Here is a 16,175-nt window from a genome sequence, read left to right on the forward strand (position 1 = left end):
GTCTGATTCTTTTCAGCCCTGTCCTACCTAATACACAAAATCCTGTCTGGGGTGGTGCTCGCACTTCCCAAGGCAGGAAACCCTTTGTCCAGGCCACCATCTGCCGAGTTTCGGTCAGCAGCAGGAGGCCAGACTTGTGTCTGTGGTGGCAGCGTCCATTTTGTGAAGCTGAGGCTCTGTTTAACTTTAACCGGGGTTAAGGCTACACACATGTCGTGTCCCTCTAGAAGGGTGGAATGCTATCCCCGTCGCCAGAATTGGCGAGGGGATAGTATTCCAATTCGTATGACACCTTACTCGACATGTTTTGATAAAGCCAAACCAAAGATAGCATTTAACCGCGAGGATTATAATGCACTTAAGAGTATATGGTATGGCAATATCCCGGAACAGCTTAGGGAGTTGTTCCCGACAGCTGCAGACAGGCTCAGCTCATGCCAGAGCACCATCTCACATATTTCCAAGCACTCTGCCTCCAGGATTGATGAGGCCTTCCATAGGAGTGGCTGATAGGAACATATGTGTCCAGTTTAGGGTTAGGCACAGACATACTGTACCTAAGTAAGAGGTGGTTACACCGACTTACCCCAGCTGAGTGATCAGCCAGTTGTGTCAAATATGGAGGCCAGGCCAGGGGTGGCACAATACGTGCTGCAGCCCCTGGTAGGCCTTGGCTACACCTATGCCCTGGGTACCTATGGTACACTGTTACAGGGGCCTATAAGGTGAACCAATTCCAATTGTGTTATGCACCTAAGGTACATGGAGTCCATTTTAAGGAGAGAGAGCAATCAGCCTGGGGCCCTGAATAGCAGGATCCCAGGCCAACTAAGTCAAAAACCAGCTAAACACCAGGCAAAAAGTTTGGGGGTAACCATAGTCAGATATCCACCTTCCTACACCGGGCTCCCTCCTTAAGACAGTATGCAGACCAATCCCTTTTTGTGAAGAAAATCAAATCCTGGATATTCCTCTACTCTTGTTTTGCAAGGAAAGCCAGATTTATACATCCTTCAGAGGACAGAGTGTCAAAAAAAATAAGAGAACATGAAAACGGAAGTTGTGAGAACTTCATTTTGAGATTGCATAAGAATTCAAATTCCTCTCACATGCTAAAGAATACCTGAACCCTTTTGATTAAACCACTTTAGTTGTTATAATGAGACCATATTTGAAAGCCATCTGTGATTTTTCTGTTCTTACTCTGCAATGACCTTGGCAATGACAAGTTAAAAATAAAATGTATGCAAATTTTATAATGGAGAATGCGGGCATCGATCCCGCTACCTCTCGCATGCTAAGCGAGCGCTCTACCATTTGAGCTAATTCCCCTGTGTGTTTAATCTGCATAACATGAAAAAAGTAACCTCACTGCCTTACACACTTTATTTGAAGTCCAATTGCCCATAACAGTGTTCAGTTCACTCCTAACTTTTGCCTTACCTTCACTTATGGGATGTTTTACAGTTCAGGTTGGCCTGTTTACTACTCGAATATGAGTGATATTGTGGTGTGTTCATCTAGACTCATACCCTACCTAATCTTGAAGTTAAATTTCCCACCAATGAGAAACCAAGGGAGATACCATTTTTGATAGTTATTGCATGTCTAATGCAAGAATATTCACCAGATTATGAGAGTCAATGCAATAATCCAGCAAAAATGACTCATTTTCACCCAACGTGGGGCTCAAACCCACGACCCTGAGATTAAGAGTCTCATGCTCTACGGACTGAGCTAGCCGGGCTCCTGCTTCAAGATGGTATGCAGACTAATCATTTTTTATGAAGGAAATCCATTCCTGGACAATTTTTGGGAGTTATTGCAGGTCTAATGCAAGATTAATCTCCATATTATGAGAGTCAATGCAATATTCAGGCAAAAATTACTCTTTTTCGCCCAACGTGGGGCTCGAACACACGACCCTGAGATTAAGAGTCCCATGCTCTACCGACTGAGCTAGCCGGGCTCCCTCCTTAAGACAGTATGCAGACCAATCCCTTTTTGTGAAGAAAATCAAATCCTGGATATTCCTCTACTCTTGTTTTGCAAGGAAAGCCAGATTTATACATCCTTCAGAGGACAGAGTGTCAAAAAAAAAGAGAAAATGAAAATGGAAGTTGTGAGAACTTCATTTTGAGATTGCATAAGAATTCAAATTCCTCTCACATGCTAAAGAATACCTGAACCCTTTTGATTAAACCACTTTAGTTGTTATAATGAGACCATATTTGAAAGCCATCTGTGATTTTTCTGTTCTTACTCTGTAATGACCTTGGCAATGACAAGTTAAAAATAAAATGTATGCAAATTTTATAATGGAGAATGCGGGCATCGATCCCGCTACCTCTCGCATGCTAAGTGAGCGCTCTACCATTTGAGCTAATTCCCCTGTGTGTTTAATCTGCATAACATGAAAAAAGTAACCTTACTGCCTTCCACACTTTATTTGAAGTCCAATTGCCCATAACAGTGTTAAGTTCACTCCTAACTTATGCCTTACCTCCACTTATGGGATGTTTTACAGTTCAGGTTGGCCTGTTTACTACTCGAATATGAGTGATATTGCGGTGTGTTCATCTAGACTCATACCCTAGCTAATCTTGAAGTTAAATTTCCCACCAATGAGAAACCAAGGGAGATACCATTTTTGATAGTTATTGCATGTCTAATGCAAGAATATTCACCAGATTATGAGAGTCAATGCAATAATCCAGCAAAAATTACTCATTTTCGCCCAACGTGGGGCTCGAACCCACGACCCTGAAATTAAGAGTCTCATGCTCTACCGACTGAGCTAGCCAGGCTCCCACTTCAAGATGGTATGCAGACTAATTATTTTTTATGAAGGAAATCCATTCCTGGACAATTTTTGGGAGTTATTGCAGGTCTAATGCAAGATTAATCTCCATATTATGAGAGTCAATGCAATATTCAGGCAAAAATTACTCTTTTTCGCCCAACGTGGGGCTCGAACACACGACCCTGAGATTAAGAGTCTCATGCTCTACCGACTGAGCTAGCCGGGCTCCCTCCTTAAGACAGTATGCAGACCAATCCCTTTTTGTGAAGAAAATCAAATCCTGGATATTCCTCTACTCTTGTTATGCAAGGAAAGCCAGATTTATACATCCTTCAGAGGACAGAGTGTCAAAAAAATAAGAGAAAATGAAAATGGAAGTGGTGAGAACTTCATTTTGAGATTGCATAAGAATTCAAATTCCTCTCACATGCTAAAGAATACCTGAACCCTTTTGATTAAACCACTTTAGTTGTTATAATGAGACCATATTTGAAAGCCATCTGTGATTTTTCTGTTCTTACTCTGCAATGACCTTGGCAATGACAAGTTAAAAATAAAATGTATGCAAATTTTATAATGGAGAATGCGGGCATCAATCCCGCTACCTCTCGCATGCTAAGCGAGCGCTGTACCATTTGAGCTAATTCCCCTGTGTGTTTAATCTGCATAACATGAAAAAAGTAACCTCACTGCCTTACACACTTTATTTGAAGTCCAATTGCCCATAACAGTGTTCAGTTCACTCCTAACTTATGCCTTACCTTCACTTATGGGATGTTTTACAGTTCAGGTTGGCCTGTTTACTACTCGAATATGAGTGATATTGTGGTGTGTTCATCTAGACTCATACCCTACCTAATCTTGAAGTTAAATTTCCCACCAATGAGAAACCAAGGGAGATACCATTTTTGATAGTTATTGCATGTCTAATGCAAGAATATTCACCAGATTATGAGAGTCAATGCAATAATCCAGCAAAAATGACTCATTTTCACCCAACGTGGGGCTCAAACCCACGACCCTGAGATTAAGAGTCTCATGCTCTACGGACTGAGCTAGCCGGGCTCCTGCTTCAAGATGGTATGCAGACTAATCATTTTTTATGAAGGAAATCCATTCCTGGACAATTTTTGGGAGTTATTGCAGGTCTAATGCAAGATTAATCTCCATATTATGAGAGTCAATGCAATATTCAGGCAAAAATTACTCTTATGGCTGAGATACCCGCCACCCCCTCTCAACACAATCCCCAAAAGGAGGGAAACCGGAAACAGTTCTTAAAGTTTTTGGATGTGGGATGGAGTGACCATCCCGGCCGTATTTATTAAAACAAAAAATTAAAACATTAAACGTTTTCATGTTATGTACAATTTCATTATCACATTACGAGTTTGGCTAACCTTAACATAATCTCTAATACAGAGGTTCTCCTAGCCGAACTAGCATCCTACAAAAAACATTCTCTAAGAACACTGAAATTGTACATCCTAACGTTTAAGGGCCAACGGCAAGGTCATAACCGGTGTCAAGATCCCTAACCAGACTTACCCCTCCCACTTGGGAGGGGCGACAGCACAGAGGCTTACCTCAAGTGCAACTACTAACAATTTCCCTTGACTTGACGGGGGCACTTAAGACTCGACGCCATTTAAAGGTCGTTCGAACACTTGTGTGTGGTATCTAGAAGGTATCGTTGACCTCTCCCCACCCCACACAACTTACCGCATCTGCCGTCGCAGATGACACTGGCCCCGGGAAATTCCCCAGGAGGGGGCTGTAACCCCTCCTACAAAGGAAGGGGCCTTGACCGCCTTTCCTTTACTTCCGGCGTCCCGCCCTTAGACGGGACCGCCTCCCCACTGAGGGGCCAATGGCCACCTCTCCCGAGCGCTCCCATCCGTGTTGGGTGACGCCCACTCATAGGGATCTACCAATTAGTGCTCACCGATCATGACCTTACCGCCTACCAAAAATAAATACGACAATTCTTACTCAAACCTATGAAAACATTGGTCGCTACGACCGAAAGAACATGCTAGAAATGCAACACTACATCAAATCATTTTAATCGTAACAACCTAGACGATATTCACCATACTTTATTATGATTAACCACAAACTGATACTGTCACAGCCTGTAAACGAAATGGAAAAAACAAACTTATAAATTCACTTTATTGCACAACAACTTGCTGTCCTCAGGGGCTGGTGGGTGGGTCAAAATTGGCTCTTCGTTCCGTCCCGAGCTCACGTGTAGCGAGGAGGTGCAGCTTCGGAGCACAAGAACAAGAGGACGTCTTCTGGTCTTGCGCCTTCTTTTATCCGTCTTCAGGGCGGGCGAAAACCCGCCCCTGCCTGCCCCGAGGGCGTGGCTGGCTGCGTCGGTGTCTAGGCCAGCCCACTCTAGGGCGGGAAAAAGCGCGCCCTGGCTACGCCGCTTCGGGCATACCAGCCGAGACGCGCCTCCCGCCCAAAATGGCTTCCCGGGGGGATCGAGGCACTCAGCCATACGTTCGGGGGGACCGAGTGGTCGCCCCTTTCCATATGGCTGAGATACCCGCCACCCCCTCTCAACACAATCCCCAAAAGGAGGGAAACCGGAAACAGTTCTTAAAGTTTTTGGATGTGGGATGGAGTGACCATCCCGGCCGTATTTATTAAAACAAAAAATTAAAACATTAAACGTTTTCATGTTATGTACAATTTCATTATCACATTACGAGTTTGGCTAACCTTAACATAATCTCTAATACAGAGGTTCTCCTAGCCGAACTAGCATCCTACAAAAAACATTCTCTAAGAACACTGAAATTGTACATCCTAACGTTTAAGGGCCAACGGCAAGGTCATAACCGGTGTCAAGATCCCTAACCAGACTTACCCCTCCCACTTGGGAGGGGCGACAGCACAGAGGCTTACCTCAAGTGCAACTACTAACAATTTCCCTTGACTTGACGGGGGCACTTAAGACTCGACGCCATTTAAAGGTCGTTCGAACACTTGTGTGTGGTATCTAGAAGGTATCGTTGACCTCTCCCCACCCCACACAACTTACCGCATCTGCCGTCGCAGATGACACTGGCCCCGGGAAATTCCCCAGGAGGGGGCTGTAACCCCTCCTACAAAGGAAGGGGCCTTGACCGCCTTTCCTTTACTTCCGGCGTCCCGCCCTTAGACGGGACCGCCTCCCCACTGAGGGGCCAATGGCCACCTCTCCCGAGCGCTCCCATCCGTGTTGGGTGACGCCCACTCATAGGGATCTACCAATTAGTGCTCACCGATCATGACCTTACCGCCACAGGTCCGGATAGTTGACCGGCTATCCGGACCCCCCACAAAACTCCTACCTAAAGGTCATGTTTTAAAGATTTTAACCAGGCTAGGAGGTCTCCTATGAGTAACTCATTCCCCGCCCTCGACAAATGCACACCATCCCCCAGATACATACTGTCATCATTAATACAATTATGCGAGATCGAATGCAATGTCTTGGAACGGAACAACCTACTCACTTTGTTATTCAATTTTTTAACAGAATGATTCAAAGCAGGGATCGAGATAGCCCCCCGCCACACTTTTCGTGGGATCATATGAGACCACGCAATCAGGCACCCCGGAACTCTCCTCGCTAACCAACTTACCGTGGAAAGCATAGCCTCCAGGAGAAGTCGTCTACCGGTGGTGACCAAATCATTGCCCCCCAAATGCACTATGACTATGGACGGCGGTGACCTCATCCGCTCTAACAAGCCCTCAAAAAATTCCTGAAACTGGTCAATACAGAGACCGCCCCTTCCGTAGAAGGACACTCTGTACCCGTATTCCCCAGGTACGTGAAACATGTCACCTGCTTTGAATACGTCTGCGGCCCGTCTCACGTATGAGTGGCCCACGACCCACACCTCCTTCCTCACAGCCGGTGACGTGCGACCGCTGGCCTGGTGTTGGGTCGACTGCACAGTCTGCCCTGCCGCGTAGGCTTGCGCAACTGAAAACAAACAAAAGACAAGAGGCGTGAGTATATGATTACAGCTTCACAACATGTGCAATCGCACGTACCTCTTATAACAATTGGAGGACCAGCGCCCCACACGTTTCACTTGTTCTACATTAAGACCCCTGGCTGTAGCTTCAGTGGCAGCCCCTATACGAAAGGAGTGGGTCCCAAATTCGCCCGGGTCCAAGCCCGCTGCGGCAATGGCCATTGCAAGCACCCGTTGAAACTGAAACCTCGTCAGCGGGGTGGCGTCTGCATGCCTCAACAATGTCCCCCCCCATGATGCCACTCTCTGTGCTAGGTAATCTTCTAAGCACTGTACCGGACACCTGGATGACTCGGGGTCCCTGCGAATGATCGTGCAGTCCCCTCTCCCATCTTGGTCAGTCTTAGACCTGAGAAAGGAGACAATCATCGCATCCCCCCTGATCTGAACATGTTCCCTGCACAAGCCCCCCGTCACATCCTGTTTGTTCCTTGCAACCAGCTCACTAACTCTCATAGCCCCGTGAAACGCCAGCGTAAATGCAGTCCGGAACAAACAGGTCTCAAAAGGGGACGAGCATGTGTTAGGGAGTGTGTCCAGTAACTGGGACAACCTGTCTAGACCTATCGGTCGTCTTACGTCTACTCTGCGACCCTCTAGGCGTTGCCACCCACGCAGCGCTTTCTGTACTGTGAAAGACGCTGTTGGGTCCAGGATGCCATGGGCCCTGGCAACAAAGGAAATGGCGGCACGATGCCTTTGGGCCGTAGCCACCGATTTCCCAGCCCTATGTAAAGACATCAGAAAGAGTACTACCCACTCTTCCTGACCCCAAAGACCCCCTCTCTCTGCCCCTAAAAAGGCTAAATAGGCCTGGAACGCCCCTTCATATGCCTTCCTTGTCCTGGGTGCTAGACTCTCTCCCACGAGGTGACGAAGTTCGGGGCACCGAGAGACCAGAGAGCTTCGGGGAAGGGTGCCGGCTCCGGGTCCGCTGAAGGAAGGAAACCCGAGAAAGCCTGCATGTGAAAACGAGACAGTGCGTCAGCAGCCTGATTCATCACCCCTGGGACATGTTTTGCTCTGAATACCACGTTCAGTTGCATACATAGTAGGACAATTTCTTTGAGCAGCCTCAAAATCAACTTACAATGGGCTGACTGACTATTGATGCATTCTACCACGGTCATATTGTCGGACCAAAAGACGACAGAATGATCTCTGAAACCTTCTGGCCAGGTTCTCAGGGCCACGAGAATGGGAAATAATTCAAGGAAAGCAATATTACTCGTTAGCCCCTTCTCGTGCCACCATAGGGGCCATCTTTGAGCAGACCAGTTCGTGCCGAAGATGGCGCCAAAACCTATGCTTCCTGCTGAATCTGTCCATAGCCCAAGCTCTTCTGAGGACACGGCTGGCTTGTTCCAGACGACTCGGCCATTGAAGTCCGCCAAGAATGCTAACCATATCCGCATGTCCTGGCGGACCTCAGACGATAACCTCGTGCGATGATGACCCTCCTTCAGGCCAACCATCGCTTGGGCAATGGAGCGGGAAAAGGGGCGAGCCATTGGGATTACCCTCAAGGCAAAGTTCAACTTTCCCACTAATTGTTGCAACTGATGCAGTGTAACCTTAGGTGTATTCAAACATACTCGGAGGGCTGTCCTGAATTTCAACACTTTGCTAGCTGGTAAACGGAAACACCCCTCCCTTGAGTCCAACTCGATCCCCAAAAACTCGAGGCAAGTCGTGGGACCCATAGTTTTACCCGGTGCCAACGGCACGCCAAAATGACCCATCAACACACAGAATTCATCTAAGGCCTGGGCACATTCGGGATTTCCGGCGGGACCAAGGAACAAAAAGTCGTCAAGGTAGTGCATTACATTTTGAAAACCCGTTTTCTTAGTGAACACCCATTGCAGGAAAGTACTGAATTGCTCAAAATAAGCACATGATATAGAGCAGCCCATTGGCATACACTTATCCATGTAAAATGACCCCTGGAACCCGAATCCCAAAAGACGCTGATCGTCTGGGTGTACCGGGAGCAACCGGAACGCTGACTCGATATCTGATTTCGCCATCAACGTCCCGGGCCCCAGGCGATTCAAGATGGCTACTGCCTCATCGAACGATGCGTATCGCACCGAACAAACTTCTGGATCAATTGCGTCGTTCACCGAAAGGCCGTGTGGAGCAGACAGATTATGGATCAAACGAAACTCACCTGGGTCCTTCTTGGGGACCACCCCTAACGGAGAACAAACAAAATCCAGTACCGGGGGTACACTAAACGGCCCGGCGACCCTTCCCCGGCTAACCTCTTTCTGAATTTTCTCTTGCACCACAGATGTATGTTGAAAAACGGAAAGTTGATTCTTGCAAATCCCTACACCCTGAAAGTCCCCCACCGGGATGCGGAAACCATGTGTAAAACCGTTCCGCAGCACCCCGGCAGAAGTACGATCCGGGTATTCGCTGAGCCAGGGGATCATTGCCAAGGTATCAATCGGGGTTGGTAAAGGCGCCCCTCGGACTAAATTAGACCTGTTTGGCGCCTCCCTTACCCCCATTCTCACCCGTTCTGGCTCTGCACGATGACTCAGGATGGGACGACCCACACGTACTACACTCATGTTTGAACTTACACAATCCCGGAGGCCTGGTACATTTCCCTTTGTTGAAGTTAAAACAGAAACCCTTTCTTCCTGTATTGCCTGCGGGCCTCGACTGATCGTCAGTGCTCGTACTTGGTCGAAAGGGCGTCCCCCCATTTTGGCGGGAGTAATCAACGACAGTGCTCCCAACCAATGGCATTCTTAACATCCCCGATTCTTTCATTTTATCCCATGTTACAGAATCGTAACAATCCCAAGTCAAACTCTTGTTATGCTCCTTTTCTTTCCTGAACAGATTGTCATAACAAAACCAATGGTTACCTTGATATGCTGTCGAGTAACCCATTATTCGTGATTGATAAATAGGAAACTCTGGAAGCAACTCGGGCCTACGTTCCCCCAAAATCGATGTAAAAATACCCCACGCATTGCCCCAGTTTCCAATGTTCTCATTTACCTTAAAGGCAGCCATTTTTGAGCGCCAAACACTCGGATGCATTAGGTCCTTCTGACTTTTCACATGCTCCACCTCATAATGATCAACAAGCAAGGAGAAAATATTCACGTACTCCCCCGCCCAGATCTTTTCCTTTATAGCTAAAGGCACATGTTGTCCCAATCTCTCTCTACGAGAGGGTGCTGACTCGTCCCTTGCAATCGGCAATGGCCGCTTACCTGAACCGGACGCAGCATCTGCCGCTTGCGGCTTGTCTATTCCCGCCAACGGCGCAGTCACTTTAGCTGCATCTCTCTTCTCACGAAGTCCTTTTATCAGTGCCTGTGCCTCGGCAGCCGTGGCACCATCACTACTATCCCCCAACCATGCTGCTAGCTGTGCTGCCAGCTCGGGGGGCATGTCTTCCTTGGAAGTCGGGGTGACGACAACGGGGATTGGATTCCCCTCTATCGGTACTGGGGTCGGCGCCTCGAGCGGGGCAGAGGGAACCGGGACGTCCCCACCGGCTGGAACCCTTCTCGGCCTCTTAGGTCTCCCTCCAGCCGGCGCAGGGGCCGAACCCTCCTCCCCGTCTCGCTCCGCCAACCGTTTCTTTATCTCGGACATCTCTTTGCAGAGGAGCCGCACCATCTGGTCGGTCGTCATCTTCTTCGCGACTTTCTTAGGCATATCTCCGAGGAAGTATCTAAAAGACAAAGAAAAAGATCAAAAACGCTCAAAATTGGCTCTTCGTTCCGTCCCGAGCTCACGTGTAGCGAGGAGGTGCAGCTTCGGAGCACAAGAACAAGAGGACGTCTTCTGGTCTTGCGCCTTCTTTTATCCGTCTTCAGGGCGGGCGAAAACCCGCCCCTGCCTGCCCCGAGGGCGTGGCTGGCTGCGTCGGTGTCTAGGCCAGCCCACTCTAGGGCGGGAAAAAGCGCGCCCTGGCTACGCCGCTTCGGGCATACCAGCCGAGACGCGCCTCCCGCCCAAAATGGCTTCCCGGGGGGATCGAGGCACTCAGCCATACGTTCGGGGGGACCGAGTGGTCGCCCCTTTCCATTTTCGCCCAACGTGGGGCTCGAACACATGACCCTGAGATTAAGAGTCCCATGCTCTACCGACTGAGCTAGCCGGGCTCCCTCCTTAAGACAGTATGCAGACCAATCCCTGTTTGTGAAGAAAATCAAATCCTGGATATTCCTCTACTCTTGTTTTGCAAGGAAAGCCAGATTTATACATCCTTCAGAGGACAGAGTGTCAAAAAAAAAGAGAAAATGAAAATGGAAGTTGTGAGAACTTCATTTTGAGATTGCATAAGAATTCAAATTCCTCTCACATGCTAAAGAATACCTGAACCCTTTTGATTAAACCACTTTAGTTGTTATAATGAGACCATATATGAAAGCCATCTGTGATTTTTCTGTTCTTACTCTGTAATGACCTTGGCAATGACAAGTTAAAAATAAAATGTATGCAAATTTTATAATGGAGAATGCGGGCATCGATCCCGCTACCTCTCGCATGCTAAGTGAGCGCTCTACCATTTGAGCTAATTCCCCTGTGTGTTTAATCTGCATAACATGAAAAAAGTAACCTTACTGCCTTCCACACTTTATTTGAAGTCCAATTGCCCATAACAGTGTTAAGTTCACTCCTAACTTATGCCTTACCTCCACTTATGGGATGTTTTACAGTTCAGGTTGGCCTGTTTACTACTCGAATATGAGTGATATTGCGGTGTGTTCATCTAGACTCATACCCTAGCTAATCTTGAAGTTAAATTTCCCACCAATGAGAAACCAAGGGAGATACCATTTTTGATAGTTATTGCATGTCTAATGCAAGAATATTCACCAGATTATGAGAGTCAATGCAATAATCCAGCAAAAATTACTCATTTTCGCCCAACGTGGGGCTCGAACCCACGACCCTGAAATTAAGAGTCTCATGCTCTACCGACTGAGCTAGCCAGGCTCCCACTTCAAGATGGTATGCAGACTAATTATTTTTTATGAAGGAAATCCATTCCTGGACAATTTTTGGGAGTTATTGCAGGTCTAATGCAAGATTAATCTCCATATTATGAGAGTCAATGCAATATTCAGGCAAAAATTACTCTTTTTCGCCCAACGTGGGGCTCGAACACACGACCCTGAGATTAAGAGTCTCATGCTCTACCGACTGAGCTAGCCGGGCTCCCTCCTTAAGACAGTATGCAGACCAATCCCTTTTTGTGAAGAAAATCAAATCCTGGATATTCCTCTACTCTTGTTATGCAAGGAAAGCCAGATTTATACATCCTTCAGAGGACAGAGTGTCAAAAAAATAAGAGAAAATGAAATTGGAAGTTGTGAGAACTTCATTTTGAGATTGCATAAGAATTCAAATTCCTCTCACATGCTATAGAATACCTGAACCCTTTTGATTAAACCACTTTAGTTGTTATAATGAGACCATATTTGAAAGCCATCTGTGATTTTTCTGTTCTTACTCTGCAATGACCTTGGCAATGACAAGTTAAAAATAAAATGTATGCAAATTTTATAATGGAGAATGCGGGCATCGATACCGCTACCTCTTGCATGCTAAGCGAGCGCTCTACCATTTGAGCTAATTCCCCTGTGTGTTTAATCTGCATAACATGAAAAAAGTAACCTAACTGCCTTACACACTTTATTTGAAGTCCAATTGCCCATAACAGTGTTCAGTTCACTCCTAACTTATGCCTTACCTTCACTTATGGGATGTTTTACAGTTCAGGTTGGCCTGTTTACTACTCGAATATGAGTGATATTGTGGTGTGTTCATCTAGACTAATACCCTACCTAATCTTGAAGTTAAATTTCCCACCAATGAGAAACCAAGGGAGATACCATTTTTGATAGTTATTGCATGTCTAATGCAAGAATAATCACCAGATTATGAGAGTCCAGCAAAAATTACTTATTTTCGCCCAACGTGGGGCTCGAACCCACGACCCTGAGATTAAGAGTCTCATGCTCTACCGACTGAGCTAGCCAGGCTCCCACTTCAAGATTTTATGCAGACTAATCATTTTTTATGAAGGAAATCCATTCCTGGACAATTTTTGGGAGTTATTGCATGTCTATTGCAAGATTAATCTCCATATTATGAGAGTCAATGCAATATTCAGGCAAAAATTGCTCGTATTCGCCCAACGTGGGGCTCGAACCCACGACCCTGAGATTAAGAGTCTCATGCTCTACCAACTGAGCTAGCCGGGCTCCCACTTCAAGATGGTATGCAGACTAATCATTTTTTATGAAGGAAATCCATTCCTGGACAATTTTTGGGAGTTATTGCAGGTCTAATGCAAGATTAATCTCCATGTTATGAGAGTCAATGCAATATTCAGGCAAAAATTACTTTTTTTCGCCCAACATGGGGCTCGAACCCACGACCCTGAGATTAAGAGTCTCATGCTCTACCGACTGAGCTAGCCGGGCTCCCTCCTTAAGACAGTATGCAGACCAATCCCTTTTTGTGAAGAAAACCAAATCCTGGATATTCCTCTACTCTTGTTTTGCAAGGAACGCCAGATTTATACATCCTTCAGAGGACAGAGTGTCAAAAAAAATAAGAGAAAATGAAAACGGAAGTTGTGAGAACTTCATTTTGAGATTGCATAAGAATTCAAATTCCTCTCACATGCTAAAGAATACCTGAACCCTTTTGATTAAACCACTTTAGTTGTTATAATGAGACCATATTTGAAAGCCATCTGTGATTTTTCTGTTCTTACTCTGCAATGACCTTGGCAATGACAAGTTAAAAATAAAATGTATGCAAATTTTATAATGGAGAATGCGGGCATCGATCCCGCTACCTCTCGCATGCTAAGCAAGCGCTCTACCATTTGAGCTAATTCCCCTGTGTGTTTAATCTGCATAACATGAAAAAAGTAACCTCACTGCCTTACACACTTTATTTGAAGTCCAATTGCCCATAACAGTGTTCAGTTCACTCCTAACGTATGCCTTACCTTCACTTATGGGATGTTTTACAGTTCAGGTTGGCCTGTTTACTACTCGAATATGAGTGATATTGTGGTGTGTTCATCTAGACTCATACCCTACCTAATCTTGAAGTTAAATTTCCCACCAATGAGAAACCAAGGGAGATACCATTTTTGATAGTTATTGCATGTCTAATGCAAGAATATTCACCAGATTATGAGAGTCAATGCAATAATCCAGCAAAAATTACTCATTTTCAGCCAACGTGGGGCTCGAACCCACGACCCTGAGATTAAGAGTCTCATGCTCTACCGACTGAGCTAGCCGGGCTCCCACTTCAAGATGGTATGCAGACTAATTATTTTTTATGAAGGAAATCCATTCCTGGACAATTTTTGGGAGTTATTGCAGGTCTAATGCAAGATTAATCTCCATATTATGAGAGTCAATGCAATATTCAGGCAAAAATTACTCGTTTTCGCCCAACGTGGGGCTCGAACCCACGACCCTGAGATTAAGAGTCTCATGCTCTACCGACTGAGCTAGCCGGGCTCCCTCCTTAAGACAGTATGCAGACCAATCCCTTTTTGTGAAGAAAATCAAATCCTGGATATTCCTCTACTCTTGTTTTGCAAGGAAAGCCAGATTTATACATCCTTCAGAGGACAGAGTGTCAAAAAAAATAAGAGAAAATGAAAACGGAAGTTGTGAGAACTTCATTTTGAGATTGCATAAGAATTCAAATTCCTCTCACATGCTAAAGAATACCTGAACCCTTTTGATTAAACCACTTTAGTTGTTATAATGAGACCATATTTGAAAGCCATCTGTGATTTTTCTGTTCTTACTCTGCAATGACCTTGGCAATGACAAGTTAAAAATAAAATGTATGCAAATTTTATAATGGAGAATGCGGGCATCGATACCGCTACCTCTCGCATGCTAAGCGAGCGCTCTACCATTTGAGCTAATTCCCCTGTGTGTTTAATCTGCATAACATGAAAAAAGTAACCTCACTGCCTTACACACTTTATTTGAAGTCCAATTGCCCATAACAGTGTTCAGTTCACTCCTAACTTATGCCTTACCTTCACTTATGGGATGTTTTACAGTTCAGGTTGGCCTGTTTACTACTCGAATATGAGTGATATTGTGGTGTGTTCATCTAGACTCATACCCTACCTAATCTTGAAGTTAAATTTCCCACCAATGAGAAACCAAGGGAGATACCATTTTTGATAGTTATTGCATGTCTAATGCAAGAATATTCACCAGATTACGAGAGTCAATGCAATAATCCAGCAAAAATTACTCATTTTCGCCCAACGTGGGGCTCGAACCCACGACCCTGAAATTAAGAGTCTCATGCTCTACCGACTGAGCTAGCCAGGCTCCCACTTCAAGATGGTATGCAGACTAATTATTTTTTATGAAGGAAATCCATTCCTGGACAATTTTTGGGAGTTATTGCAGGTCTAATGCAAGATTAATCTCCATATTATGAGAGTCAATGCAATATTCAGGCAAAAATTACTCGCTTTCGCCCAACGTGGGGCTCGAACCCACGACCCTGAGATTAAGAGCCTCATGCTCTACCGACTGAGCTAGCCGGGTTCCCTCCTTAAGACAGTATGCAGACCAATCCCTTTTTGTGAAGAAAATCAAATCCTGGATATTCCTCTACTCTTGTTTTGCAAGGAAAGCCAGATTTATACATCCTTCAGAGGACAGAGTGTCAAAAAAAATAAGAGAAAATGAAAATGGAAGTTGTGAGAACTTCATTTTGAGATTGCATAAGAATTCAAATTCCTCTCACATGCTAAAGAATACCTGAACCCTTTTGATTAAACCACTTTAGTTGTTATAATGAGACCATGTTTGAAAGCCATCTGTGATTTTTCTGTTCTTACTCTGCAATGACCTTGGCAATGACAAGTTAAAAATAAAATGTATGCAAATTTTATAATGGAGAATGCGGGCATCGATCCCGCTACCTCTCGCATGCTAAGCGAGCGCTCTACCATTTGAGCTAATTCCCCTGTGTGTTTAATCTGCATAACATGAAAAAAGTAACCTTACTGCCTTCCACACTTTATTTGAAGTCCAATTGCCCATAACAGTGTTAAGTTCACTCCTAACTTATGCCTTACCTCCACTTATGGGATGTTTTACAGTTCAGGTTGGCCTGTTTACTTCTCGAATATGAGTGATATTGCGGTGTGTTCATCTAGACTCATACCCTAGCTAATCTTGAAGTTAAATTTCCCACCAATGAGAAACCAAGGGAGATACAATTTTTGATAGTTATTGCATATCTAATGCAAGAATATTCACCAGATTATGAGAGTC

The 16,175-nt window shown here is 45.4% G+C and overlaps 4 non-coding genes across 4 annotated transcripts; all 4 read right to left on the minus strand.

Moving 5' to 3' along the window:
• Positions 1–1,259: 1,259 nt before the first annotated feature.
• Positions 1,260–1,332, minus strand: TRNAA-AGC (transfer RNA alanine (anticodon AGC)). Its single transcript has one exon. It is a non-coding gene; the product is annotated as a tRNA-Ala (tRNA).
• Positions 1,333–13,021: 11,689 nt separating this feature from the next.
• On the minus strand, positions 13,022–13,094 carry TRNAK-CUU (transfer RNA lysine (anticodon CUU)). The gene has a single exon. It is a non-coding gene; the product is annotated as a tRNA-Lys (tRNA).
• Positions 13,095–14,305: 1,211 nt separating this feature from the next.
• Positions 14,306–14,378, minus strand: TRNAK-CUU (transfer RNA lysine (anticodon CUU)). Its single transcript has one exon. It is a non-coding gene; the product is annotated as a tRNA-Lys (tRNA).
• A 1,414-nt stretch (positions 14,379–15,792) lies between these two features.
• TRNAA-AGC (transfer RNA alanine (anticodon AGC)) lies at positions 15,793–15,865 on the minus strand. Its single transcript has one exon. It is a non-coding gene; the product is annotated as a tRNA-Ala (tRNA).
• Between the last annotated feature and the right edge of the window lie 310 nt (positions 15,866–16,175).

This window comes from Lissotriton vulgaris, chromosome 1_1, assembly GCF_964263255.1.
Source record: "Lissotriton vulgaris chromosome 1_1, aLisVul1.2, whole genome shotgun sequence".
Classification (NCBI taxonomy): domain Eukaryota; kingdom Metazoa; phylum Chordata; class Amphibia; order Caudata; family Salamandridae; genus Lissotriton; species Lissotriton vulgaris.